Here is a 27,410-nt window from a genome sequence, read left to right as displayed (position 1 = left end):
GCATTTGTGGCAGGGTTCCCTAATATGGAAAGTGTGTTTGAAGAGTGGGCGGAAAAGGAAAATGTTACGTGGTCCAGAGTCCTCTGTTTTCAAACCTAATCTTGTTTCTATATATAACATGTGCCAAATCTGGTGTCTCTGTATGAACTGAGAACTCTAAAGTTATTAAGATTTGTGTAGGGTAAATGCTTCCTGTTGGTATTTTAAAGAATACAGAGGCAGGCTTAAAATAACGTACCAGGCCAAGAAGTTCTTTAAATAGCACAGGAAATATGATGAACTCTGAGTCCACCAGTGACAACACAGGAAAAGGAAAGCCAGAGATCAGATAAGACTTTGGTAGCAGGAAAGACGGTAGGATAATTTATTCCTCTAGAGATTATCACATGCTTGAGACTGATAGAGGTAGACTCTCATTAATAAAGACGAGATTCTACCATGATGGGTTATACTCTCCTAATTATGGGGCTGTTTCTGTGATAACAGATAGAAACCACATTTACCTTGGTTTTGGTGGCTTATTGCATGTATATCTTCAATAGTACGCTTCCAGAAAAATAAGCAGAAAGCAGAACAGTGACTTGTAGAAAAGGGACAACACGGGAACATTGTTTGTCTTGCTGTCTTGCTTGAACACGCTGACAAAAAAAAAGTTGTTAAAAAGATAATTCTGGCTACTTTTTAAAGAAATTTCCCTTATAAGCTCAGAGCTTCAAGCTTCAATGTTGTTCATATGCTGGACAGAAAGACTTGCTATCAGAGATCATATTTAATTATAGTTTAGTCCTACAACTACAACAGTGTTCCACATTATGGGAGTAAAAAAGCCTTATTCTTATTACTGATATGTTTCTGCTATTAACAATTACTGCAGAATCCAGCTCCCTCCCCTTTGTCTGTTGATTTATATGGGTGTTGCCTCACAGAATTAGATGATAATCTCATTATAGCTAATCCTGTTTGCTCCTTCTACAGACCAATGTTGTCATGACCGGCAGAGCTCCCTTTTCTTCCTATTTCTCTTTTCCCTTAGTTATTTCAGAGATATTCTCTAGAAATGATGGACTTTCAGAGTGAATGCTTATCCTGTTTGCTGGCTATAATTCCAGCCTCATCAAATTCACCTCCCTGCCCTATTTCAATAAATATTTTATTTGAGCCAAACAGCATACAAATATTAGCTGTAGCTCTTTTATGTTCAGTTCACCAGTGCACATAATTGCTCTATTCTGAAGCAATTAAAGATTCTCAAATGACATTTTGGGTTTACATTATCTTTTATGCCTTTAAAAAGTAGTCTCCCTTACAAGGTTTCTTTATGAGCAACAAAGTAAAGAAGACTCATAAAACTGCAATTGCCTACATATATTTTTGGTACTTGGATACTAAGGTGCTTAATAAAGTAGATTCACTTAATCCAGGATATTTCTAAAGCATAACTAATCACAAGTATATTTTTGGTGACTAGCAGCTCTTAATGAGGTTACTAAAAGCATGTAAAGGTTGTTGAGGTGAACACAAGCATTAGGAGCATGCACACAGTAAACATAACTCTAACAGCAGTTGTAAAGCAAGGTGAGAACCATAACCACATCTACCTATTTACCTTGTTAAGTGCTAATTGTATTCAACAATAGCATACCTGGTTGATGAGGATTTGCACAGCTATGCTTTGTATTTTTTGTTTTCCTTATTTAGTGCTTGTGAAAAGTGCCAAGGAAAATGAAGACTTTATGCTTATTTATATGATCTAGAAGTGAATAAACCCATTTCCTGAGTTTGTTTTAATCAAATAATCCTATTCTGAAGTGATGACTTTCAAAAGTAAAGAAGATACTTCAGTACACCCTATTTAGCACAATAGGTTTGGGAGGTAAAGAAGGCTCACAAATTTCCTAATGATTCCTTTTATACAGTTCCAAAAGCTATCATATAGTTAGTTATACTGTAATTCTTCATCATTAGTTGTCATAGAATTTCTACACTAAATGAGGCAAGGATTGTAGGGGAAAGTAATGTCTCATTTTGATTCAGCCCAGAAAAAGCAGATAAGCTTTTTGGGCATGTAGCAAGAAAAGTTCCACTCAAAAATATTACCTTCAAACTTTTGGACAAAGAAGTATGTAACAAGACTATTTACAACCTTAACACTAAATATGTCTTAGTTATATTGTACATGAGAAAACAATTTCAGCATACACAAGCTGCAGTTCCATTATTAAACAATATCTCAAAACTGTCTGCCCAGAACTGCCACGCAAGGCAAAGATGTTGTTCATTCCCTATGGTTATTTTGCATTCAGCAACACTTCAAGGCTTTGAACAGGATCCACTAAACAGACAATCCCCGCCAGGAAAATGTTCAGTCTAAATAGGAAAGATCATCCAATTGTGACAATGCAGAATCTCACTGGGGGAGAAGGGAAAGGTCTCAGCACAGCCTCTAAAAGCAGCTAAATTTATGAAGACAATTAAGTGCCTATATATTAGGGCCCATATTTCAGTACCATGTTACCAATAAGAACTTCTACAGCAGAGTCAGTTGCCATGTAGCTGTCTAGCTGCTTAGAATCTCTGTGTTTGACTTCCTGCCTTTAAAAATTCTGGTTTCTACCATTAGGCATTAGGTCTCTGCATTGGGCTTCACTCTAAAGTCAGACAGGAGGTCCCTATAAATGGAAGAATTGGTTTTAAATCCTTACTCCAAATTATTTAAAGAAGAAAGAATTTAAATTCAGTTCTGCCATCTCCCAACGTCACTCTAGTCACTGCCCTCTAAAGTAAATATTTTAGACTGGTAGATACTTTAGACTGTTCAAGTTTTTCTACTTCTCATAAAATGCTGAAATATCTGCTTGGAGCAGGGACAGGAATCCCAGTGCTCCAGAATTGTGTCTGAAGCATCAAGAGACAGAAGCAATTCTCTTTTTCTTGCCCAAAGACTATTATTTCAATAATTCATATGGAGAGGGATAACTTCTGCTGAAGAAATTTGCCCCATTTGACATAGGAAAGATCTGCTCTCAAATTTGAACCAAAGGAGATCCCAGGTCACAGTCTGGGTGCTTTAATTAACAGGCTATTAAGTTATTAATAGAGACCATTTTTTCATGAGAACAGCTGATCTGGACACACATGGATCCAGATGAGATGCTGATGAGAAGAAATAGGAGGTACACATACACAGACTCCCCCATCACGTGATAGGAAACACATCCCACTACATGGTACCAGTGTGGGGGGAGAGGGAGGCTGTGACCAACCCGGTAAATACACATCCTCTTATTGTTTTCTCTCGGGCAGCTCTAAGCAGCTCCACTACTCCTGGCTCTGTGTATTGGCTTCTGGACCTCCAGTTCTTAGGTCTGTCACAGGCAAAAGATGTTGGGTGTTCAACCAAAGCCTGTTATTTCTGTCTAGATGAAGAAGGACTTACATGTTATCAGTGATGAGTGTTGTAGTATTCATCGTCAGTGACGTTCCCAAAGATTTACAGCTGCGGAAGTATGTAAAACTGAGCCCAGACCTGATTTCCATGCTAGTGTCTTGCTCTTTACAAGGTCTCTTTTTCTGTACTAATCTGTTTCCCTATGGAAATGATTCTTAAACTAGAGGGGCCAGATTTGCGATCAAGTATATCCTGTGGTTGTATTACTGTATAATAATTTACAATAAGAATCCATTAGAAATGCCCCTATTAAAATAGCATAGGAAGTGTCCCAAGTACTTACTAATTTCAGAATTTTCCTTAGTTTCACTGGTTTGTCTCCTTTAAAATCTGAGAGCTTTTGTAGTGCAGAATGTTAGGAGAGCATATTCCCTGGGTACTTCAGGATGTTGGCACGTGAGGTAAAGGCTTTTCCAGATAGCTGCTCTTCCTTCTGCTGCCCCTCTTGCTAATGCTGGCCTGTTTACCTCATCTCTATTTACTTTTACCTGTAGGAGTCTTGCAAAACTCTGCACAGTTGGGCATTTTGGGAATAGAGCCAAGGAAACACTTGACTATCATCTCCAAGCCTAAGAGACAAACACATTGAGATGCTCTCCGTGTGCAACTTTGGGGTATAACTGGGTTCAGGCTACTGAGTGCTCTGTAGGAGGACTTTGTAAAGTCTTCTGTGTCCCACAGAACCATTATCAGTTTTGAGATAATGATTCAACAGAGTATTTCAGAATAGAGCTATGATTTAATTCTACTCTCAAATCCATCTGTGTTCAACAAAGAAACTAAATATTCACTCAAATTAAAGCTTGTTTATATAATTTGCTGAACCAATCCTTTACAGGCAGCCTGCTTTTTCTTCACAGTGCTTCACTTCCTACTTCATTGTAGGTGTGATCCTGGCATCTCAACAGCAGGAAAGTATGGCCCTGAGGCTGTGCCCTAGTATTACAAACAATGGAATTGGAAATAAAAACATTCTGAAGAGAAATTCTAAGTCACAGTTTCCTTTCAATAGTTAAATTAGACCTGCAGTGGCAATACTATCCTGCAGATAGATATGCATAGTCAGACATAGATATATAGATAGACAGATATCCAGAGAAAGGGTATTCATGCTTTTTTCACTTAAAAGGACACATAGGGGTTTTTTTTACTTTACAGGAATTCCCACAGACTTCTAGACACGATATTGATGAGAGCATACTGTCTCTTGCCTAAACAATTTCAACTGATTTTTTTAAGAAAAAGGAATCTTGGAATAACATCTGCTGTAAAAGACAGTATCTCTCTTTCTTATTCTGACATAATAAGTGCTGACAGAAAAGAGCATAGAAGTATATCTTCTGTGAGACGTCTCAAAGTCTCTGACAGCTGCATTCAGTGCTGTGTTTGGACTGGAATTTTCAAAGGAGTGCAAGGATGTAGGTACTCAAATTCCATGTGAGTTGGGGCCTTTGTTCTTTAGGTGCCTTTGAAGCTTAGACTTACTGTTTGCTCCAAGAAATACCCTTTGCTGCATGCTAATCCTTACCAGACATATAAGGAATGTTGTTACCCAGGCCAGGAGTACTCCAAATAGTGCAGCAAATATAGAATGACATGCATGTGATAGCCTTGCTAATAAAGTTTATGAAATCCATGCTGGTTTACTCAGACAAAACAATCAACAAACTGTTTAATGGAAATAAATTTTATGGGGAGTGGTGCCATGGCCATGGAAAGAGAGGTATCATTCCCAGGTGGTCCTTAAGGGCTATACCAAATGGAGGGAAAGATGCCCGAGGCTACTTCTGCTTCTTAGGAAGGAGTATCACTGTTTCTTGTAGCAGCAAGGGGTGCTAGAAGAAGGTCAAGGAGGAGGACATTATGTCGCTCTGTATCTCCACTGATATATTACCAACAGACTGAAATGATATTATCAACTTTTATAGGCTTTGAAGCCAACAGCAAGCAAACTGGCTGTATCTCAAGTTAGTGGGACATCTAGTACGTTAGGAATAAATAAATGTACTCCCAGCAAAGAAATACCTAACAACATAAAACATTAATTCCGTGCTGATTGTGATATAGTCTTCAAGAATCTTGCAAAGTGCGGCACCAAAATAGCGGTGGATGGCTGCAATACCAAAGTAGAAAAGGAAGACGTGGAAGACAGTGAGAGGGCTCTAATGTTTATCATGTAACAATTAACAATGACAGGAGATTAACTGGTTTTGTTACAGTTAAGTCTACAGTTGAATAGCACAGAAAGTTTCTTAATAAAAATGTTCTCAGGCATATCTGTCTATCTACAGAGGTGGTCTTTAGTAATCAGATTGCATATTTTGTCTCAAGACACAAACCAAAGACTGGAAGCATAAGGGCTAATCATAGAGTGATAGCACAAAAGTGGTAAGAAAATTCAGTAGACAGTTACAGATATAACACAACATCCTGGAGATATCTGAAAGACAGGCTGGAATAGGTAGCAATTAAAAACAGGCTTCAGGAGATTTCATGACAGACTGAACCAAATACGATAATTTAGGAGAATTCCAAGTATAAGAACAAGGGATCATTTAACAGCTCATTGGGAAGTAATTGGAGACTGGCATGCAACAGTGAGAATATAACTTCCAAGCTGATCTCATGCTAAGAAGTGTGATAAAGCCAAAAAAAGACCTAAAGGATTGTAGGACCATGCAGGGTTTGCAGGATTTGGTGGACCAAATGGAGCAAGAGGAAAATGCATATAATGTGGGAGCTCTCTTTTATGACAGCTACAACACATGGAGACAAGAAGATCAACTGTGAGTGTGATAAAGGACAGAATGCAAGAATGCAGTTATGGACAGAGGAAGGGAGGGAGCTCTTTAAATACTTTATTAGTATAGACATGTTACAGATAGCTGAGCTGTTTGTAGAAGATAAATTTATAAGGGATTTAACAGGCAGTTTGAACTCTCAGCAACAACAAAGAACAAAATGTTGGGAATTTTAGAACTGAATTATTGAAACCAGAGAGATGATGGAAAGGACTTTGTGGGATGGTGGGATAAGATAGCTTAAAGACTATGCAAACTAACTTTGTTGGACTGAAAATAGTGTTTCTCCAGCATTTTTTAAAGTGTGTTGAAATAGACTGTAATAAGTATCACAAAACTTCCTGCTCATTACAGTTTATAAATTCCTGTTTGTGACTGTGCTGGGTTGACCTTGGCTGGCCGCCAGGTGCCCACCAAAGCTGCTCTATCACTCCCCTCCTCAGCCGGACAGGGGACAGAAAATATAACAAAAGGCTCATGGGTCGGGATAAGGACAGGGGAGATCACTCACCAATTTTACCATCACGGGCAAAACAGACTCGACTCAGGGAAATTAATTTAAAATATTGCCAATCAAATCAGAGTAGGATAATGAAAAATAAAACGAAATCTTAAAACACCTTCCCCCCACCCCTCCCTTCTTCCCAGGCTCAACCTCACTCCCGATTTCTCTACCTCCTCCCCCTGAGTGGCACAGGGGGCCGGGAAAGGAGGGTTGTGGTCAGTTCATCACACGTTGTCTCTGCTACTCCTTCCTCCTCACGCTCTTCCCCTGCTCCAGCGTGGGGTCCCACCCACAGGAGACAGTCCTTCACGAACTTCTCCCATGTGGGTCCTTCCCAGGGGCTGCCGTTCTTCACAAACTGCTCCAGCATGGGCCCTTTCCACAAGGTGCAGTCCTTCAGGAACAGACTGCTCCAGTGTGGGGTCACAAGTCCTGCCAGCAAACCTGCTCCAGCATGGGCTTCTCTCCATGGGTCCACAGGTCCTGCCAGGAGCCTGCTCCAGTGCAGGCTTCCCACAGAGTCACACCCTCCTTTGGGCGCATCCACCTGCTCCGGAGTGGGGTCCTCCATGGGCTGCAGGTGGATATCTGCTCCACCATGGACCTCCATGGGCTGCAGGGGGACAGCCTGCCTCACCATGGTCTTCACCACAGGCTGCAGGGGAATCTCTGCTCTGGCACCTGGAGCACCTCCTCCCCCTCCTTCTTCACTGACCTTGGTGTCTGCAGAGTTGGTTCTCTCACATATTCTCACTCCTCTCTTCCAGCTGCTGTTGCACAGCAAGTTTTTTTCCCCCTTCTTAGATCTGTTATCGCAGAGGCGCTACCACCGTTGCTGATTGGTTCAGCCTTGGCCAGCGGCTCTATCAGACATGGGGGAAGCTTCTGGCATCTTCTCACAGAAGCCACCCCTGTAGCCCCCCTGCTACCAAAACCTTGCCACACAAACCCAATATAGTGACATTTTATCTACCCATCCCTTACACAGGGGAGATAACAGCTGAATAGCAATGTGGTTTCTAGAAAATAAGAGTGGGAGTCAACAGAAAGATTGACTCCTTCATGTCTTCCTAAGGTGTCCCGGGAGTCATGGCAGAATTATAAAATTTGCAAGAGGGACTGAAATTAGATTATCTTCACCAGTCCTTCTGATGTTACTAATGATTTCTGTGCCTACAAAAGAAAGAAAATATGATACAAAGGATAACTGGAGACTTCAAGGAAGCAGAAAGAAAAATGGGACTTGAGATAAATAAAGATAAAACCAACTATTGGCTGTAATCTGACAAGAGGATTTTAGACAATCTTCTCTAGCAGCTGATAACTGTAGATACAAAAACTTTGGTAGCTGAAGTACCTCATAACATTGACAATCAGAATATCACTGAGAACACTGATATTAATGCCAGCCTGAGGAGGTAAATGGAGTAGGAATGTGTGTTTCTTTATTTTAAAATAATTTTTACTCTCAGACAATGAGGAGGAAGACTAGAGTTTAGAATATACCAGACCATTATAATGTTTTGGTTTTTTTAATGTAGAAGTGAGACTTGGTCACTTCCTAAAAAGACAAAGAAAGAAACTAAATAACTATATTTAAATAACTATATATATATAAAATATTATACTATATTATAATTATATAATATATTTATATAATTATATAATATATAATTATATTTATATAATATTATATAATTATATAATATTATAATTATATAATTATAATATTATATAAATAATAATATTTATATAGTATTTATATATAACTATATAAACTATATTTATATTTATATGGAGTTGTTTTATGAATAGTATCATCACATTTGGTGAGGTGAGTGACTGCTGCAGTATGAAATGAGGGCTAGCTCTTTGGAAATTTCTATGACAATTGGGGCTAGAGATGGTAGCCCTCTGTAAGAAAGTGCAGGAGTAGCCCTTTAACCAGCTTCACAATAATAAAAGGAAAGAGAGATTGAAGGAGGAAGGGAAAACAAAAAGAAAAAGAAAAACAAAAACAAAAACAAAAAACAAAAACAAAACAAGGGGAGGGAGAGAGAGAGGCAAGAGCATTTGCAGATCTGTAGCAAGACATTTTTTTGGTGTTTGAGATAACACTGTTCCCCAAACTTTCTCTTCTTAAACTGAAATGCTTGTTTCTGTGTCAGTCTGAGACTGTGCTGAGTAGTTCCTGTTGGAAGCAGACCTTATTCTTCTTCTTCCTCTTGCCAGCTGTGGGAACCCATCCCACAGGTGAACTGGTACAAATTCTCCCTGAAGCCTTTGGTACACTCCCTCTTTCTGGAGCCAGAGCCAGAGCCAGCTGCACTACCAGGACAGACTTCACATCCACATGCAATAATAACAGCCAGCCTGCAGTCTCTCTGGCAACCACTTCTTGCAAGAAAAGCAATGATTTATGCAACCAGTGTCCTCTGTGGAGCATATAAGCTTGTCTCCTAATTCTGGAGTCTCACTCTGGAGTTACGGGCATGGAAACGGTGAGATGCCTGCTTTGGTATCACTGCAGGACAGTGCTGCTCTGTACTCCTAGCTCAAAACAGTATAATCAGCCCTTACTTCCTGAGAGTCATCTTTTCTCACTGCTGCTGAGCTTTGGTTGGCACATACCAATGGCTACTGCAGCTCCTGCTGGAACTGTTTTACAAGCAGAGCCATATCATAAGAGAGCATCACACAACATGAAGGTAGCTCCTGCCTCCTCCACATGTGGAAGGTTTGGGGGAGGTTTCTACCACTTGGACCCTAAAGAAAAGCTTGTTACTGGCACAGCTTATGTTAAACTGTTGAAGGAGTGGAAACTACAGCAAGTCTTTCTGTCAGGGCTCTCTTGTGCAGGTTTCTCTGTGGGAGGAAGCAGGCCATTCTGGAATAGCTCAACACAAAGATTTGTGTTCCTCTGAGGAAGTCCGGGAAAGTGGTAGGATTGCACAAGATGGGTCAAGGTTGCTGCCTGTAATAAGGGACAGGGTGAATCATAGGGTGACTGTCATGGGTAAATACAAGTTTCTTCCCAACTTCTTCAGCAAGCCTAACTGTTTTGTGTGAAAAATACATGGCTTCTGCACCTGAATACACAAAAAATGCATGCCCTGGAGTGGGGACCAGAAGTTTGCACTTCCTCCTCCCTACCCAGGCACTGCTGTTTGCACAATCACCTTCACTTCTGCTCCAGCCTCTTCTGCCTCTATAGCTTCACTTTTGTTTTTTAAGGGATGTCCATGCTTCAAAAGCAGAGTGGACAGTGCCCTCTAGCCTAATGAGGTGGTCATAGCACCCTGTGGACATGGGAAACATCCTCTGGAGCACCCTTGCCCTTGCACCCCAGCTCTTCCACTTGCCAAACAAGCCTTTAACCACTTCTGTAGTTGGAGGTAATATTTTCACCGACATATGATGGCATCTGTTGTTTCTCCCACGTGACTTCAAAGAGAGGAAATTCTCTGGTGTTTAAATCCAAGAGAGGGTTTCAGGCCACAAATGCCAGTTGGGGAAGTCTGAGGATTGTGAGTAGGTAGAACAGGATGTAACACAAAAGACTGATGTTAGTGTTATAATCTCCAAAGCCAGGAAAGACTCCATCTAGATGTGACTTCACACAGTGTGTATATTCTGCATCTTAAAGGTCAAGACTTTCAGAGAGTCTTCCTTGGCATCAGTCTTGCTAATTACAGGCATGAGAAGGAAGACTACATGTAAGGCCAGGGGTCTGGAACAAGGCATGATGGAATTGCTGCCTGCTGGTGCATATCAAAAGAGGGAAGACAACAAAACCTCAGCTTACAGAGCTGTGTAGGAAAGCAAAACTGAGAAAAGAAATGAGACAACAGGAATTTCCTTTTGGCTAGGACAACTGCCCTGTCCTCAGCAGGTTGCTTCCTGTGAGCCTTCTGCCCTGTTCACTAGATATCTGTATGGATTTGTAATTATGTATTTTAGGTTCAGCAAAGAGTGTGTCTGGGCTTTGATTTTTTGACTTCTCAATTTTCCTTAAAATGAAGGAGAACTAGCAGCCCAACTAAAGTATGAGGAATGTTAAAAAGCTGAGTGCTGCAGTGCCCATAACTTATGCATGTTCACTCCAGGCTGCATTCCACAGCAGTGCCATGCATAAAACAGAGAAGAGGTACAGGCTGAAGAGGCATTCGGCACTTGGAGCTTGCAACAGCCAGCATGCCAAAACCAAACACTTTTACTGGGGCTTCACTGGAGTACCTCTAAAACTGGAATTAGGAACCTAATAAAGGCTTCCTGGATGTATGTTCTCCTGAAAGCCAGGTACTCCTCCCAAGCAAGGTAGTTTCCATGTTCCAGTGGATACCCAAATGACTTGGTTATAGAGGTTTTTGGACGATAAGCATTGCTCTCATGCTGAGATGTGGGTTCACAAAGAGCAGAGTCCAGATGATCTTTGCAATTAGGGATGCAGCTCTGCTCCCTCAACTGTCACTATCTTCAGAATATGTCACTATGCTTCAGACAATGGACAAAATGCAAGTTCCTTATTTTCCTCAGGTTCCTACTGTCAGTCCATCCTCGCTATTGCGAGTGTGCTTGGGTCCCTGGCCATGCCTGAAATACTCCAGTCTGGTGGCTAAGGCACATAGCTGAAGGCTGAACTCACCACCTCTCCCAGACTAAGGACAGCCAAGAGCCCAGGGCTGTGGTTTGACACACGGCAGGAGTGCTCCTTCAACTTGTGCCCTTGGCTGTTTATTCCAGCCCTATAGCCTTCCAACCTTTGCCCTTGGCTGTTTATTCCTGTTTATTTCTACCTCCTACCAGCCTTCCAGTGGCTTGATGTTTGTGCTCAGTGTAATTCACAGCAGGGGAACTATTCAGTTAAAAAATACCTTGAGGGGAGGTTAATTAAAAAAAAAAAAGGAATTGTTTCCTTGATCTGTCTTACTGTGTAGATGTGTGCAAAGATTTATGCTAACACAATGCAGTAGAGGATCATAGAAGAAGCAACACAATGGATGCTCAAGTTCATACTGCTGGCAGAAAAAGTACCTGCCAAACCCTAATATAGGCTAATACACGTGTTAACTCAGCCTGTGCCTCATGCACTCCTAGTGCCTGTCTCAAGAACGTGCTTTGCAGCCTCCCTGGTGAGCTGTGCTTCAGAGCAGGGAGCACTGAACATAGCCAAGTGTGAATGGGAATCAGTTTTAGCTCGGTGCTGACAAATGCGGTTCTGTGACACCGGGATGGTTGTTCTCTGCATCTCATGTGACCCAAGTGGGGAAGGAAGTTGCCTAGACATCCAGCTTGGCAAAGATGGGGAACAAGACAGCTTGCTCAGTCGCACAATTTTCAGCATGTACGTACATTTCTGGTGTTCCCAGTGCTGTCCACACATGTTCTAAGAAGTGTTTTACAGAAAATAGTTTTCTGCCTGAAGAAGCTTAATCTTACAGCCCTGATACTACAACAAATCATTCCCTGGGTGGGCAGCTCCTTGGCTTTACTAGGGATGTGCAGAGGCAGATGGAGATTGCTGTCAATCTGCAAACTAGTGAAAGCAAAGGTGCTTGTTACACCAGAAGGGAGGATGTGAGGATGTACGCAGATATGTAATTAAGTGGGTACTAGGTTAGGAATGTACGTCATTGGTAGAGATGTTTTTGTATAAAAATAAAAACACAACAGAGGACAAAAATAGGTCCACCTTGATGGAAACTCCTGGAACGGATACAGAATTTGCTGCAATATTTAACCTAATGCAAACAATCGCCTGCTTTTATGAAAACATCTTTCAACCTGACTTTCAAATATGCTGGGATTATCTTCCTTACTAGAGTTAGAATTTCTGTTTATGTACCAATACAGACCTTTTATTAGCCTGCAAGAGAACTGTGGTTAACCAGGGCAAATGGTTAACACCAAACAATAATATTTCTAAAGTCAGGCCCAGAAAGGATAAAGTTGCTTCTAATAAATGGATTTTGCCTTTGTGTCCTCCAAGGCCACACCTTAAGGTATCTTATTTGCACATTATTTAATACTATGAAATCCCAAGCTCTGATGCACTGTGTTAAGCAGTATTGAAACCCACATCTGAAAAATGACATGGAAAGACTGACAGGAGGAATGCCATGAACCATGTAAACATAGAACTTCCTATGCTCCTGAAAAGCATTTGTTACGTGTCTCCACCTCCTCTCTGGCTGAGTTGTCTTTGTCTCGCTACTTTTATGCTGATGCACAGAAATTTGCTTCCAAGCGGCGAGTGGGCTTACAGCTCAGTCCAAGGATAGCATGGGAGAAGGCATATTTCTTTCCCTGGATATGGTTCAGTGAGGGGAGAGGGTGTTGCTGCCTGGAAACTTTGTGCAGGGAGAATTTTGAAAATTCTAGCCACTTATTCAGGATTCACTGAAGCTGTCAGCTCAGCTGAGTTACAGGAATTCTGGTTGAATGTCTCCTGTTGATGCAGAGATCAGCTCTGCAGTGCATATAAAGTTCCTAACAGCTTAGGGTGCTTCAAATTCATCTGACATTCATCAGACATGTTCAGGCTATGGACTGAAGCACAGAAAATCTGAAGCATCACACAAGCATCAACTTACTAAGCTTTGTAGTGTAGGACACATTCCTTTGTGGGATCTCATAGAAACAAAGAAAGCATGGCAATATCTAGCTGATAAATTGGTGAGCAGAAAGACATGACTGTCAGGAATGGCATGACAGTGGAAATAGAGCCAACAGCACAGTGACAAGAATTGCTAAATAAGGAGAATAGTTGAAAGTGGCACAGAGCAAGGCAGTATGTTTGAATGTGATACACTGATGTTGGGGAGCCAACAGAGGACCTTGCAATATTAGGAGTATATGAATGTCTGAGATATTCTCCATATCTTTTATTTGCAGATTTCGATGCTTCTCTGGCTATTACAAATCTAAATTAGCTTCTGACTCTCATAAATCCTCTTTTTCATGATGTAATAAGGCCCTTCCACTACTGTGCAAAGTAAGCCTCTTCAATTTCTGTCCTGGTTTCAGCTGGGATAGAGTTAATTTTCTTCCTAGTAGCTGGTATAGTGCTGTGTTTTGGATTTAGTGCGAGAATAATGTTGATAACACACTGATGTTTTAGTTGTTGCTAAGTAATGCTTACACCAGTCAAGGACTTCTCAGCTTCCCCTGCTCTGCCAGGCACACAAGAAGCTGGGAGGGGGCACAGCCAGGACAGTTGATCCAAACTGCCCAAAGGGCTATTCCATACCATATGGCGTCATGCTCAGTATATAAAGCTGGGGAAGAAGAAGGAAGGGGGGACATTCGGAGTGATGGCATTCGTTTGTCTTCCCAAGTAACCATTACACGTGCTGGAGCCCTGCTTTCCTGGAGATGGCTGAACCCCTGCCTGCCCATGGGAAGGAGTGAAGGAATTCCTTGCTTTGCTTTGCTTGTGTGCACGGCTTTTGCTTTCCCTATTAAACTGTCTTTATCTCAACCCACGAGTTTTCTCACTTTTACTCTTCTGATTCTCTCCCCCATCCCACCAGGGGGGAGTGAGCGAGTGGCTGCGTGGTGCTTAGTTGCCAGCTGGGGCTAAACCACGACAGTCCTTTTTGGCGCCCAACGTGGGGCATGAACCCACGACCCTGGAAAAACCACCTGCCTGATCATGGTGTCTCCCCTGCCAGGTAAGTATACCTGCCACTATACATACCAGCCACTATAAAGAAAATTAACTCTATCTATCTCAGCTGAAACCAGGACAGACCTGAGGACTGACCTCTCATGCTACTGTATGGGGCTCAGCAATGTGATGCATCCAATATGATGATTAAGCATGTGCTGAACTTTACACTGTCAGTATAATCAACTGCAGGATGGCACAAATGCTTAGATTGGGAAGCCGGCCTGCAACTGTTAATCAGTTTACAGCATGTAAGCTGTTTTAGCAGAGGAACTTCAGCAGGAGGCCCCTTCTCAGGCATTAGTTCACTGTAGCTACTGTAGGCATTTGTAACATTGTATTAAGACTCATCTGAATGAAGCACGAGTGGAAATGCCTGCATGTGGAAGCATCAGAAGACACACTAGAGCAAGGGTGGAAAGAATGGACATGAATGGACATGATGGACATGAATGACAGCAGTCAAATCAAGAAATGGTGAGGACTGTATTGTTCACATCAAGACCACAAGACAAGACCAAAAGTTCAGTCCCCTTGGTCTGATAAGGCCACAGCATAGGCAACTCATCACCCCAAAAGCCATGCTCTGATAACATGGGCTCAGACAACATCTTCCCAAGAGGAAGACAGACAGTAGCCATAAAGATGGCAAAATGAGGGAGTAAGCCAATGGGCAGAAACTTTTCCAAAGGTTCCTGGAGCATAAGGCAAGCAAGGGTCTCAGGCAAAATCATTGCATAACAATTGCGTGACTCAGGAAGATCTAAAAGACCTGTCCAAAAAATTGTTTGTTGTTGCCAGTCAAGAGAGACCCAATGTACTTAGTGAGGACTCAACAGCTGGTGCCCCTTGTCCTGTCTTATGCACAAATGACCCTGGTCAGACCACTTGTACACAAAGATCTTGACACTTGGCAGGGTGTGGCAATGAGATTCACCTTACTAGCATCCCTATATGGCACAGGAGAAGCTTTACCTTCACTGCTGACCATAAGGCTTTTATTACTGGTAGTGAATCCAGTATTTCCACAAAATTTATTTTTCAGGCATCTGAGGTAGAATTTTTTCCAGTGAAAGGAATGCAAATGCCTTCAATTTAATTGTTTTTGGCAAGTAGTGTTTTTCTTTCCATTTATTTTTAAATTCATGGCATTAAGTTAGTGCAGGTCAGTAGATCAGTCTTCTTTCTGCAAACTTCTCTCTGCTTCTCTCTGCAAACACAAAAACCATGATAGACCATATGGTTTTCCTGCAGACAGGGGAGACCAGGGAATTTTTTTAAGCCCTTTAGCAATATATTGCCAACATGTCACTGTGTTTACAAGCATAGGTCCCTAATGATGAAGAAAATTCTCTGTATTTAAAAAATACAGAGAATTGCAAAGAGTTTATTTCTCTGGGGTCAGTGTACTCATTTCCAAGAATAGCTCTGCTCCAGCTTGACAACACAGGGATGCTTCCACTGAGACCTCATAGGAAAGAGCTGTTGCTTTGTGAGTGCACCAAAACACATGCACTATCCACAGTACTCGACATTATTCTTGGCATGAACAGAGGCTACTCCTGCTCTTATCACAGCCACTGTGAGTTCTGTTATAGGCTTTCCCGAATAGATTCAGTCAGACCCAAATTTGCTTTGTTGGTTGTATTATATAATCATTTTTTAAAGAAAACAGGAATAGGTAGTCCATAAAAAGAATAATTGGCAGACCTTTGCTGGCAGTATTATATTATAATTATATATATTATAATATATATTCTATTATAATATTACAATCTCTGATGTTTGTAAATGCTGGTAGAAGTACTACCTCTCACACTTCTGGTTAAACTGTATGGTTTGTAAAATGTGCGCACAACTTCTCAGCAAGGGAAGTTCTTTAATATTCTTTATTGGCTGGAGGAAAGTGGGTGCCAAATACAACTGTGAAATGGGAAACAATGCACAAAGGAAAAGTTCCAGAACATCAAGACATCTGTTCCTTTTCTCTGCCATAAATAACCAACACACCCTTAAATACAAGACTAAATGGCTCCAGGAAACTCTCATTAATGAAAATGTCCTAGCTGGGCTTCTCACTTTCATTTGGAATTTACATGCCCCAAGAAGTTTTTTCTGACCTAGACAGCATATATGTTGTTCTCTAAGTAATACTAAGCACTGAGATAAACTAAGATAAACTAAAACTAGTCTACTATCTGGAGAGACTTAAACCTTCCTCTCTCACTGTCCAAAATATTAATGTTGAAAGGCACGGTCCTACTGCTGTTAAAATCTATGACAAAATCCTGCACTGAGTCTATAAAGGCACAGCATGTGTTCCAGCATCTGTCCTTCAATTTTCTGGAAACCAGAGATAAGGCAGGAAACAAAATAAATGGCCTGCATATATGTACTACATGCAGATAAGTTTCATTATAAAATATAGCAGCTATGATATTTTACAGGGAAGGGCTCATGAGACAGGATGCATAGATAGCATATTTTCTGCAGATTAGAAGTAGTAGGGTAATTAGACCAGTCATTTGTCTAGGGGATATTTATATTAATATTAGCATATTTCACTGTATAAAAAACAGATAACTGATACCCAAACATCTGTAGCTTTATCACCTTGAAACTTGTACTATACAGACTTGTCTTAAATAGCATCAGGTCTAGAAAGTTTCTTAACTTCCAATTGAGTCATTAAAAATGAGTCATTAATACAATATCAAAACCTTAAAATAACTTCAGGAACTACCCCTACCTCTGATTTCTCATGGCAGCTTCTTCTAATTTCACAATCACATTTTTCTGCCTAAAAAAAACCCCCACACCTCTTTTCCCAGTTTCTGTATGGAATGTCTGTGAATTACAGGGAAGCTACCTTGCTAATTAAAAAGAGAAAATAGTAAAAATGACTATTGTTTGATTTTGTCATATAGAAAATGGGCCAGATCTTCTGCAATTACTCATGGTACACATTTCTTGATCAGCAGGGCTTCCTGACAAGTGAGATGCCTGTGAGCCTTTGCTAAAGGTGAAATAACATGAGCTGCAGAAAAGAAAGGTGGTACAATTTCATTTAACATTTTCAATGCCTTTGAAAGAAAGTTCTTGTGTCGCTTTCATGGATGGAAACCTGCATTTGTGGGTCTGTCATCCATGGCACAGGGGCAAGCTGCATCCTTCTGAGCCTTGGATGAGGACTCTAGGGAGGGCACCAGGCTCCAATTAATGAAGTCTGGAAACGGAGGAAGGCAGAGGCAGTCCTCTCTTGGATGGGTCAAGTACAATGAAATGGCCAACTTCTCCCCAAGCCTTCTGGTGCTATGGATATTCCCAGTTTCATTGTGATTTGGCTGCTGTGGCATGGAAAGAGGGCAAGAGGGCTTCTGGGCTAGAATGGGAACAGGGAACTAAATGCAAAAATTGTCTTAGGCAGCTGACATACCAAACCTCTTGGTGCCTGGAGTGAAGTCTAGACTGCAGAATTAGCCATCCAGCAGACCTCCCCAGTGGGGAGAGATTTGAGACTGTGAAGAGCTGACTGATGGAAGTGCTGGAAAGGTAACTGCTTAAACCTACTGGGTAGAAGACCCCTAAGAGAACTCTTTTAAAGTCTATCCATCCTTGGAATTATAAATGTTTCAACGTGCATCAGGAGAAGACATCACCTTCTTGGGATTCACAGTCCAGGGCTTCTCTCCAAATACTGTTTAAAAAACCCCTTTTTTCCCAAGAATGGTATGTGTATAAGGAGACTCAATCCTTCCTCTTGAGAAGGTGACACAGGTCAACGGACAGACAACTGTCTCAGGATACAAGGCCTGAAGTCAAGTGTGCTCTTGAGCCAGAAGAGATCTGAACTCATGTTGAGATGCATGACCTAACCACAAGGTTCATGTGTCTCTTGCTGGCCTACTGATGCTTCAATTCTCTTTGCACAAGCAAAAACACTGGAAAGGTTTTTGGAAACGGTGGAAGATTTCTTCTCTACAAAATAGTCTGTCTTCACTTAGCCTGAGCATGGAATGTGCACGATGGCAGGAGGCTCTGGCTTTGGGGACCTGAAATCATCTGCTTAGCCAAGATGGGACATGAGTCTGGCCCAGGACCTCCATACAAGTATTTGCAGTTCTTTATCACCTAAGTTCTGAGAAAAACAATCTACAGCAACTTGGAAAACCCCTGTAGGAAAACGTAGGCAGAAAAATGCAAGGAAAACTGAGCAGTTACCTTTTTCTCCCTGTTCTGCTGTGGTTTACTGGGGAACAAGAGAGGGGCCACAGGCTTGCCAACTCTTCGGATTTTATGGGCCTCGTGGTATATATTTTTTTAATTGCCTGACTCTTGAGACTGTGGGATTCCGAGGATTTCAAGTGTAATTTAAAAGAGAGGCTGGCATGTAGCTGTTGTGGCTTCAAAGAAATGTTGGAGGTCAAGACCCTGACCCCAAAAACTAGAGGCAAAAATAAAGATAAAATGAATCAAGATTCTCCTGGATTTGGAGGGCCAGGCCCAACACTTCAAACCCTGGAGGGCTGGCAGTGTTGGAGACATTCAAAATACTTTTCTAAGAAGGATATTTGACCATGTCACGGAGAGAACCTGAAATGATCATATCAGATCCGTGACTTCATCTACTCCCGCAGCATGCTCTTAATAGCCCATTAGAGACCCAACAAAACCACCAGCCACTAAAGTATCTGTAACAACTTAGTCCCGACTACACCCTGGCAATACAAATAAAGGCGGATGTCAGGCGGAGTGACTCAGGAGCGTGCCTGAAATCCTGGATAGATTCGGCCCAATAAAACCAGGACTACCGGCGGTGCTGCTCCGACCGAGCGCGGCCCCAGCGGCGGGGCCGTGCCGGGCGGCGGGAGGCGGCGGTGCCCCGGGGGTAGGGCCGGGGGTGGTGGTGGCGGCGGCGCCGGGAGGTGCGCGGTGCCGGCTCCTCCCGCGGGCAGCCCGCCAGCCCCTCTCCTCCATCCCTCCCTCCCTTCTTCCCTCCCTCCCTCCCGCCCCGGCTCCATCCCTCCTTCCTGTCGGCGCTGCGCACTGCTGCCCGCCGGAGCTGGGCCGCCCGGGACCGCGCCGCGGGCAGCCCCGCGCACCCCCCGCGGCATGAGGCTGCCGCAGGGCACGGCGAGGCGGCGGCGGGTGAGTGTCGCCCCCCGGGCCGGGCGGCTTCTCCCGGCGGTGGCGCCGTGGTGGCGCTCCGCTCGCACTTGGGAGGGGGCGGCCCGGGCGTCGCGATGAGAAATGTCCCCTCCATCCCTCCCTCCGCCCGTCCCGGGGAGGTGCCGGCGAGGAGGGGCGAAGGGGGGGGTTGATAGCCCGGCCAGGACCCGGCGGGGCCGCGGGGGGTTGCCAAGCCCCTCGCCTGCTTTCCTGCTGGCGTGGGGGGGAGTTCGCGGCTCTCCCTGCGGCGCGGCGGCGTTTCGCAGGAGCAGTCTCCCTCCGCAGCGGCCGGGGGACACAGGTGGCGGCGGCTCCGGGGCCGCGGCGAGGGTCGGAGCCGGTGCGGGCGCAGACCGCGGCAGCCTCCCCCGGGGATACGGGGGAGAGACCGGCGGCTCCTCTCTGCCGCTGCCCGGAGCCTGCGGCTTAAATAGAGGCTGCGCTTTGTCAACAGCTCGTTCTGCTGGCCGGCAGGTTGACTGGTTCAAGGACTGAACAGTGGGTAAATATTTATGCCTCTTTTTGTGCCTTTTTTTAAAAAAAAAAAATTAAATAAGTAGCACCCTTCAAAAAGGGGGAGCTTGGGAGGGGAATCCAGAGCCCCTTCTTGCCGCTGGGGAGCATCCAGGCATGCTGCGCGCCTCACCGCACGCTGGCTGTACAGGGACACCGGTGCGGTGGCAGCTTGCCGTGTCTATTTTCAGTGACTGAATTTCTAATGTGTTTAGAGAATGTGTTTAAAAAAGATCTCTCTAAGCCTCTGAGGTAGTTCTGGAAAGAACGTCATGCCCTTGTTAAAATTCATCATGTGTATGTAAATTTGAACTGGGCATATTGTGCTGGCATGCTGTGTGTTGCTTCGGTAGGAATTGGTGATATATGTGGTTTGTTTGCTTTTTAATTGTAATAGGTGGTGGATGCCTGGGAACTTTGCTATAAAAGGGAGTAAAGCTCCAGATAGATATTGTAATCATCTAGTGCCGGGGAGACATAGGCTGTGAGCTGTTGTGTAGGAATTGTCACTTTGATTCTTTTCCACAGACTTTCACACTTAAAATCTTAATTGCAAAAGTAGTCAAATATTCATATTCCATAATCAAGCTGGCCATGTCCTGTCAAATTCCCTTCAGGGAAGCACGGGCATTGGGTAGCTTTCTGCTGTATTTGAAACCCAGCTTGTTACCTAGGTAAGGCAATGTGGCTTGCCTTTGCTATCTCACCTGGAAGTCGGTTCTGTCTTTTTTCCTTACTGTAAAAGAATTCTTTCAATTCTTCTTACACCCTTTGTTCGACTCCACGGCATGAATCCAGACTGTTAATCGGACTTAGCAGGTTTGGTAGCTGTGGGGAAGATTAAAGTCCATGTCATGCCTTGTTCCCTCTCAAATCAGCATGTGGCAATGCCAGCATGTTGTTTAATGTAGATCCATCAGTGCATATGTGCTTTATAAATGACACTTTGCACATCCTGTAGGGAAGAATGCATGAACGCCTCTATGTGCAAAAAGTCTGTTTGTCCTTAACTTCTCAACCATTGTATGCTGTACGGTTTTGGTGATAAAGATAAGCTTTGATTTCTGTACGTTTTTGGTGATAAAGGTAAGCATGTGCATAGACCTCTCCTGGATTTGGCCCCAGTGTGAATCAAGATCAAAGCAAAAATTATGTTTGATGAGGGGAAGGATTAGGATGTGGAAGAGACAGAAGCAAATGCAGGGAGTGGATCCACAGAACGAGCAGTGCCATATCTGCAGTTGGTTGGTATTGCTCGGCATGGGTTCCCTGTCATTAGCTGGAAGGGGTCTGCAGGTTACTTCTGAGGGGTCTGCTGAGGCTACTAAGAAAAGACGGTCTAGTGTCAGTAGGGTGCAGGGCTATGTATCTAAACTGGAAAATGTTGCAGAAGTCCACAAATTGAAACCTTAAAAATCACTAACTTGGAGCTGGTTTGGAGGCAATTTGGAGGCTTTTAGGCGGTCAGTAGATCACCTGATTTTGTTTGATTTTGCTTTCTGTTTACTTGGTCTTCACATCCTTTCATCTTATCACTGTTTCACCTATTCAAACTTTTATCAGCATTATTAACTGATAACAGTTTCCATTGTGCACTCTCCAAACATATCACTTCAGTCACTTAGAGCAACCAGTGGCAAGCACTATCTATGAGTTAGATTGTGCAAAATCCCTTTACAGGTGTGCTGAGGAGAGGGAGAGACTTAACCTTTAGGTGAGGGCATTCTCGCAGACTTGCCGAAGGCAAGTCAGGAATACGTGGGAACAGCCATATGGGTGGAGATGCTCTGCAGGAAAGAGAGAGAAACTTATTTTCACAGGTGGCAAAGCTGCTGCTGCTACTTTAGTATGGAATTAATGGGGCTTTAATTTTCAAGTGCTTGATGAGTTACCATCTATGGCTATAAGGTCACATCTGTTTCAACATGGTGCGGCTCAGGGCTTTAGTAAACGTCCAAAAAAAATCTGAATTTATAAATCTCCATATGTAACGCTCGAACAGAGTCTATAAATCTATTAGAAGCAGCTCTGTTAGAGCATGAATATTACATTGTTTAATCCAGTGGGTAACTGACAGCAAGTTTTGTGCCATGTGAGATGATGTATTTAAACTCAGTGTGTTAGTAAGAATTCCACCTGAAAGATGAAACGGTACCTCAAGAAGAAGGTGTCTGGCAGTCTTAAACAATCTCGATGTTTATAAATACTGACTCTGTCTTGCAGAGTGCAATGCATCACAAGGCTGATGCAGATGGATTATGTTTTTCTGCAAATGAGCCAATGGATGATGGGACCAGGTAAATGAGGTTCTTTTCCACTTACACTGTGTACTAGTGCTCAGAGGAATGCAGAGGACGCTAAATTCAGCAGTTCCTGTTGCGCTGATACATTTGTTGGATGAAAGCAAAAATGATCTGATACAGTTTTAAATGATGGTTTATATTATCTTGTAATGAGCTTATTCAAGCTGTTGAATGGCAGCTTTTGGATAATGGAAGGGAAAACAGAAAAAAGAAATCAGGAAACTTCTTGGAGTTAGTTTTGTTCCATTTTCAATAATACATAGCAATCTAGGACAGTTATAATAGAAACACTGGGATCTTAGATTCAGACTGATGTTGAAATACAGAGATGATTCAAGTGAAGGGATGTTAATTAGCAGTAGAAGAAAAGGTCTGATGAGGGAAGTTTAAAGATACTCCCATAGATTGAAAGATTGGGAACTCAAATGAGATACTGGTGGCTCTTTGAGAGGGGACACTTGCTCTGAGTTAGACATTGATTCGTATGCAGGGAGACACAGAAAACAGGTATGAATTTTACTCCTGTTACCATAACTAGCTAGAATTAGTTGAAATGATTCATGTTTTGGTGTGTCTTTTCCCCTGAGGTTTAGTTATAAATCCTTTTTGACTGTTAAGCATCAAATTTCTGTTTAAAAATAAGAAAAATAAATTACTTTCTTCTAGATAAGGCTTGAAAGGTGATTGTGCTCTATGCCCCAAGGCTGGTTGATGTATTTCGTTCTATAAACAGTTTAATGTAAAAAGATATAAATAATCCTTGGGAGCAGGACCTGGAGCCTGTGGTCCCTCGCTTCCAGTGAGTGCCCTCTCACAAGGACACGGAGTCCTGCTCCGAGTCAGTGGTTACTTAAGCCATGGAGAGAAATGCCATCTACAGAAGGGCTGGAGAAGTCTCCATCCTGACTCGTCTGTTAGTTTGAGTAGTCTCTGGAGTGGTCAGCGATGTTTTCCATACCCCAGCAAATGCTGCAGTGGCTGGGCTGCCTTAGAAAAGGGAGCACCACTGCTGCTTTCTTTTTCTGACTATGTCTTTAAACAAAAGCAATGGCTTCTGCTTTTTCTGCGGAGCCCGATTCTGTGGTTCTGCACACATTTTATCAGCAGACACAGGCAGGGAATAATTGCTTTGTGAATCTTGAGTGTCTAAGCATCAGGCAGGTGTTGTGGCCCTGTCAAAGATGAGACTGTGCATCTGTGCATGCTGATGCCTACAAAATTTATCATCACCTCTCTCTTATTTTTTTTTCTTTTTTTTCCCCCACTAATACTTAGCTGCAGCTAAATGTGATTTTGGAACATGTTTGGTTTAGGTTTAAGCGTCAAAAGTTCTGGTTTTATAGGTGGTTAAATGTCTCCAGGGATCATCTTCCAGAATCTTATGGATCTCTTCCAGAGTCACTAGCATGGCAATGATGGGGGCCATATAAATTCCTAGATGGCCAGAGCTGTTTTCTTACCTGCCTTTGGGGGGCTGAGGGGCAGCTAGGATACCGATCACCAGCAAACGCAGAGGTTCCCGTGTTCTTTTGCCTGCCTTACTTGCTGACTTACAAACTAGCAGATGGTAAATTAGAATTAGTGATATCTGGAGGTTCTGATCTGACACTGAGAAAACTATCCAGGGACTGTTTTTCATATGCACCATCAGGTTTTTGCTGGTCATTGCTGTCCTCCTTCCTCTGGAAAATTTGCAATCCCTAAATTTGCAGACTGTGGGAGCCCTCCTGCTGTGCGTCTATAGGGTCCTTGCACTTCCTGCCAAGCACCAGAAACTCTCAGCAGGGGCTTTTGCCACTTTGCTGCTGTCTGCCTTTCCCTGCTGCCGTCTCTTGGAATCGCTCCTAGTAGCAGTGAAACCTAGTAGCAGTGAAACCACTGCAAGCAGAAAGTGCTTAAACTAAAAATAACTCCTAACCCATCGGTATGAATGTTGGTCAGGGTGTAAGGTTTTGAAGGGCATGTGTCTCCCCTCCTTTCCATGCACTGTCTGGAGCTGGCATTGGAGTGAGGTCAAAGACTGTTGCTACAACAGAAGCAGCTTTCCCTTATCCCACAGACAGAGAACTGCTGAGTTGTCGGCTGTTGAGTCCAAGTTATGCCTTTTACCTCAGGGAGCACAAGTTATAAAAGCACGTGTCATGGAAACAAGGACAGCACCGTAGCAATTCCCTGCTCCTTCTGCCTCACTTCCTACCATGCCAAAAATCAGACCCACAGCACAGCCCACAGCAGAGGATGGGCAGCCTGTGTTGCCAGCTTGGTGTTAGGGGAGCGCTTGGGAGCAGGATGGCTTCCCCCTCTCTTGGGCCATGTGTTGTCAGGGAGAAGAGTCCTTTCTCACCTGTAAACCCAGCAATTTAGGGGCAGCTTTCTGAAAAACCAAAGAGTGCAGCCTTTCAGCCAGCCTTAGCCTTCTGAAATTTCCTGAAGTCTTAAGTAGCTAAAGGAGGGCTTTCTTTGGGTTGCTTTTATGCTGCAGCATCTTCCTGGCCAGCCAAAAAGTTTCACTGATATAGTAACATTGTCTAGAGAATTACTGGGCATTTTTGATTATTTGGGGATGCTGCTATATTGATGAGCAACATTATACCAGTGTTCTTTGCCAGTATAGCTTACTGCATTTTGATCATCAGTCAAAAGCTTTTTTTTTTGCAATATACATATATTCCTAAAATAGAGGTATATATTTGTGCTTTCTGTGTACCTATAGCTGTACTCATAATAGCTTTGTAATATTGACTGAACCTAGATAGCTTCATGTCAAGGTAGCCTGGTAGTTTGTAGAGCATAATCATGAAATTTATATAAAGCAATGTATTTGTATGATTTATTTAGATGATAAACACTGTCTGAAAAGTATGCTGGAATGCTTTGTATGCTTGCTTAATTTTGTCATTATCGCACAAGTTGCTTAAAGGTATAAAAAAAGTGCAAGTAACAGGGGTGGTTGAAGATGGTTTACACTGTCAATCTGGCTCAGAAATGGTCTGTGTTTTACTTCTGGGTCTCAGCCATCCATCTAAGCTGGTTTTGCTCCCTGAATAAATCAATTACTTCCCTCCAAGAGGAAATGCAGGCTCAGTTGACTAGATAGCATGGTTAAATGTTTATTCTAGATGGTGTGGATATGGCCTATGTCAAGCTTGGCTAGCATGGTGAGCAGAGCAAGCCAGCTCTATCCCAGCTGGCTTTATGCCCTCGAATGCCCCCCACGTTGTGCCCTTGGGCATGCTGCACATTTCAGCCTAAAGATTTAAAAATTACTTTCTCTTTATTTCAAACACTTTGAATGGAGAAGCGCACAAAAAGCTGATTTGGAGCCAGATGGTGACCTGGGCCACTTGCTGCAAAGTGGTTTAGTCCAGACTTGGACATGTTGGTCCCAAACAGTGCAAAGGCAAGCCCGTCTGCAGCATTTAGGCTGGGGGTGAAGATACCTCCACATTGCAGTCCACCGGGGTGGTTTGAGCATTTCTGATATTCATACTTTCTGTAACTTTACAAGCTGCATTTCAAATTACTTGCATGTTTGAGAGTTGCACAGCACATCCTACATATCTTGGAAAGCCTGGAGGACAGGGAGATTTGGACAAGTGGGAGACAAGGCATGGCTCTGCTCATTGTGGGGCTGACCTCGGCAGGCAGTTGCCTTTTGGGGCTGTCTGGTGGTATCTGCCTTAGCCTGGCAGCCCTTCTCCCTTCCAAACAGGACTTAATGTGGTCACCCAGAAGCTCTTGTGCCAAGACAGCTCTGCTGCTCATCATGTGATGTAACCCTATTTGTATGGCTGACCATGGATTTTGCCCTTCTTAAACTGGGTGATCTAATGGCCTCTCTTAACTATAAAATCAGTGAGGATAGAGCTTCAAAATATCCTTCGCAAATAATTGGTCTTAATATTACTGCAGGGCAAAAATGCTGCTTAAATCAAATGCACTTCAGAAGAAAGTTATAGTGGTCAGTATTATAGGTGGGGCTTCTGCAGACTTTGAAGCCCAAAGGTGAACATAAGTTATAAGTATTCCAACTACAACAAATTTTCACAATATTTCATGTTTTGGATCAAGTTCAGCACTTGCGGCAAAAGAGATGTTTGATCTCGGAGGTTTTACAGCTACTCTGGAGCTAAAACCAAGGAGATAAGCTTTTAGTGTTTAATCCTAGGCAGAGAGAGAGAGAAAAAACAAACCAAACCTGTGATTTATTTATATTGTAGACTTCAGTGTTGTCTTGAGTTATGTGCAACAAGCACTGAAGTACTGTGTGTGAGGTGGACATAAACATCAAACTCATTTACTTCTGCTAGGGTTTCTGCTGGTTCTGAGGATAATAATATCTGTTCCCTAGAGTCTACCTGTTCCTCTTCCATTTCCCCTCCTTCCCCCTGCTCCATACTCTTCCAAAGGTCATGGCTATGAGAAGTCTTTAGTATACAGGTTTCCAGGCAAGTAACTCATAATTCATCTGCTAGAACAGCATTGTCACAATTCCCGATATAGAACAGCCTTCTCCAAATTAAATGCAACTGGCCTGTTTCTTTTTGAAAATGCTAGGAAATTTTTGAAAGAAGATATTTCTGACCACATGTTGCCTCATGTTTCAAATAACAGCATCAGTCTGGATGTAAGTCCAGCAAGCTGTCACGTGACCCTTATTTTAAATCTTACCTCAAAATTGATAGTTTGTCCCCTGTATATTGTCTTCCTTCAGTATTAAAACAGTTTTTAATATAAGATCTATGCAATAATTATGTTAATCTAGTAGAACGTTGGTGTAATGTGAACCCAAGGCTTTAATCTGGGAACACTTGTATTGAGCCCATATTTAGAATTTTTTTAGGAATGCATTCAATCTTATGTTTTATTTCAATCAGTTGACCCCATCCTTGAAGAGCTTTGCCAATACTTAATTAGCTTTACTTTTCACAATATGCACTTTTCAGTGAAGGTCTACTACATGGCATTGACTCTCATATCTCATATATTGTGGGCTATGTTT

The 27,410-nt window shown here is 42.7% G+C and overlaps 1 protein-coding gene across 1 annotated transcript in view; it reads left to right on the top strand.

The window, feature by feature from the left end:
* The first annotated feature begins 19,441 nt into the window (after positions 1-19,441).
* The window catches only part of LOC140650906 (leukemia inhibitory factor receptor-like), a 69,663-nt gene continuing 61,694 nt past the window's right edge, over positions 19,442-27,410 (top strand). Inside the window, 1 exon segment of the mRNA XM_072859781.1 lies at positions 19,442-19,571. The gene's annotated coding sequence lies outside the window, so the exon portion shown is untranslated.

This window comes from Ciconia boyciana, chromosome 4 (genome assembly GCF_034638445.1).
Source record: "Ciconia boyciana chromosome 4, ASM3463844v1, whole genome shotgun sequence".
Classification (NCBI taxonomy): Eukaryota; Metazoa; Chordata; class Aves; order Ciconiiformes; family Ciconiidae; genus Ciconia; species Ciconia boyciana.
The sequence above is the reverse complement of the archived record's forward strand: the minus strand, read 5'-3'. Positions and strand labels throughout refer to the sequence as shown.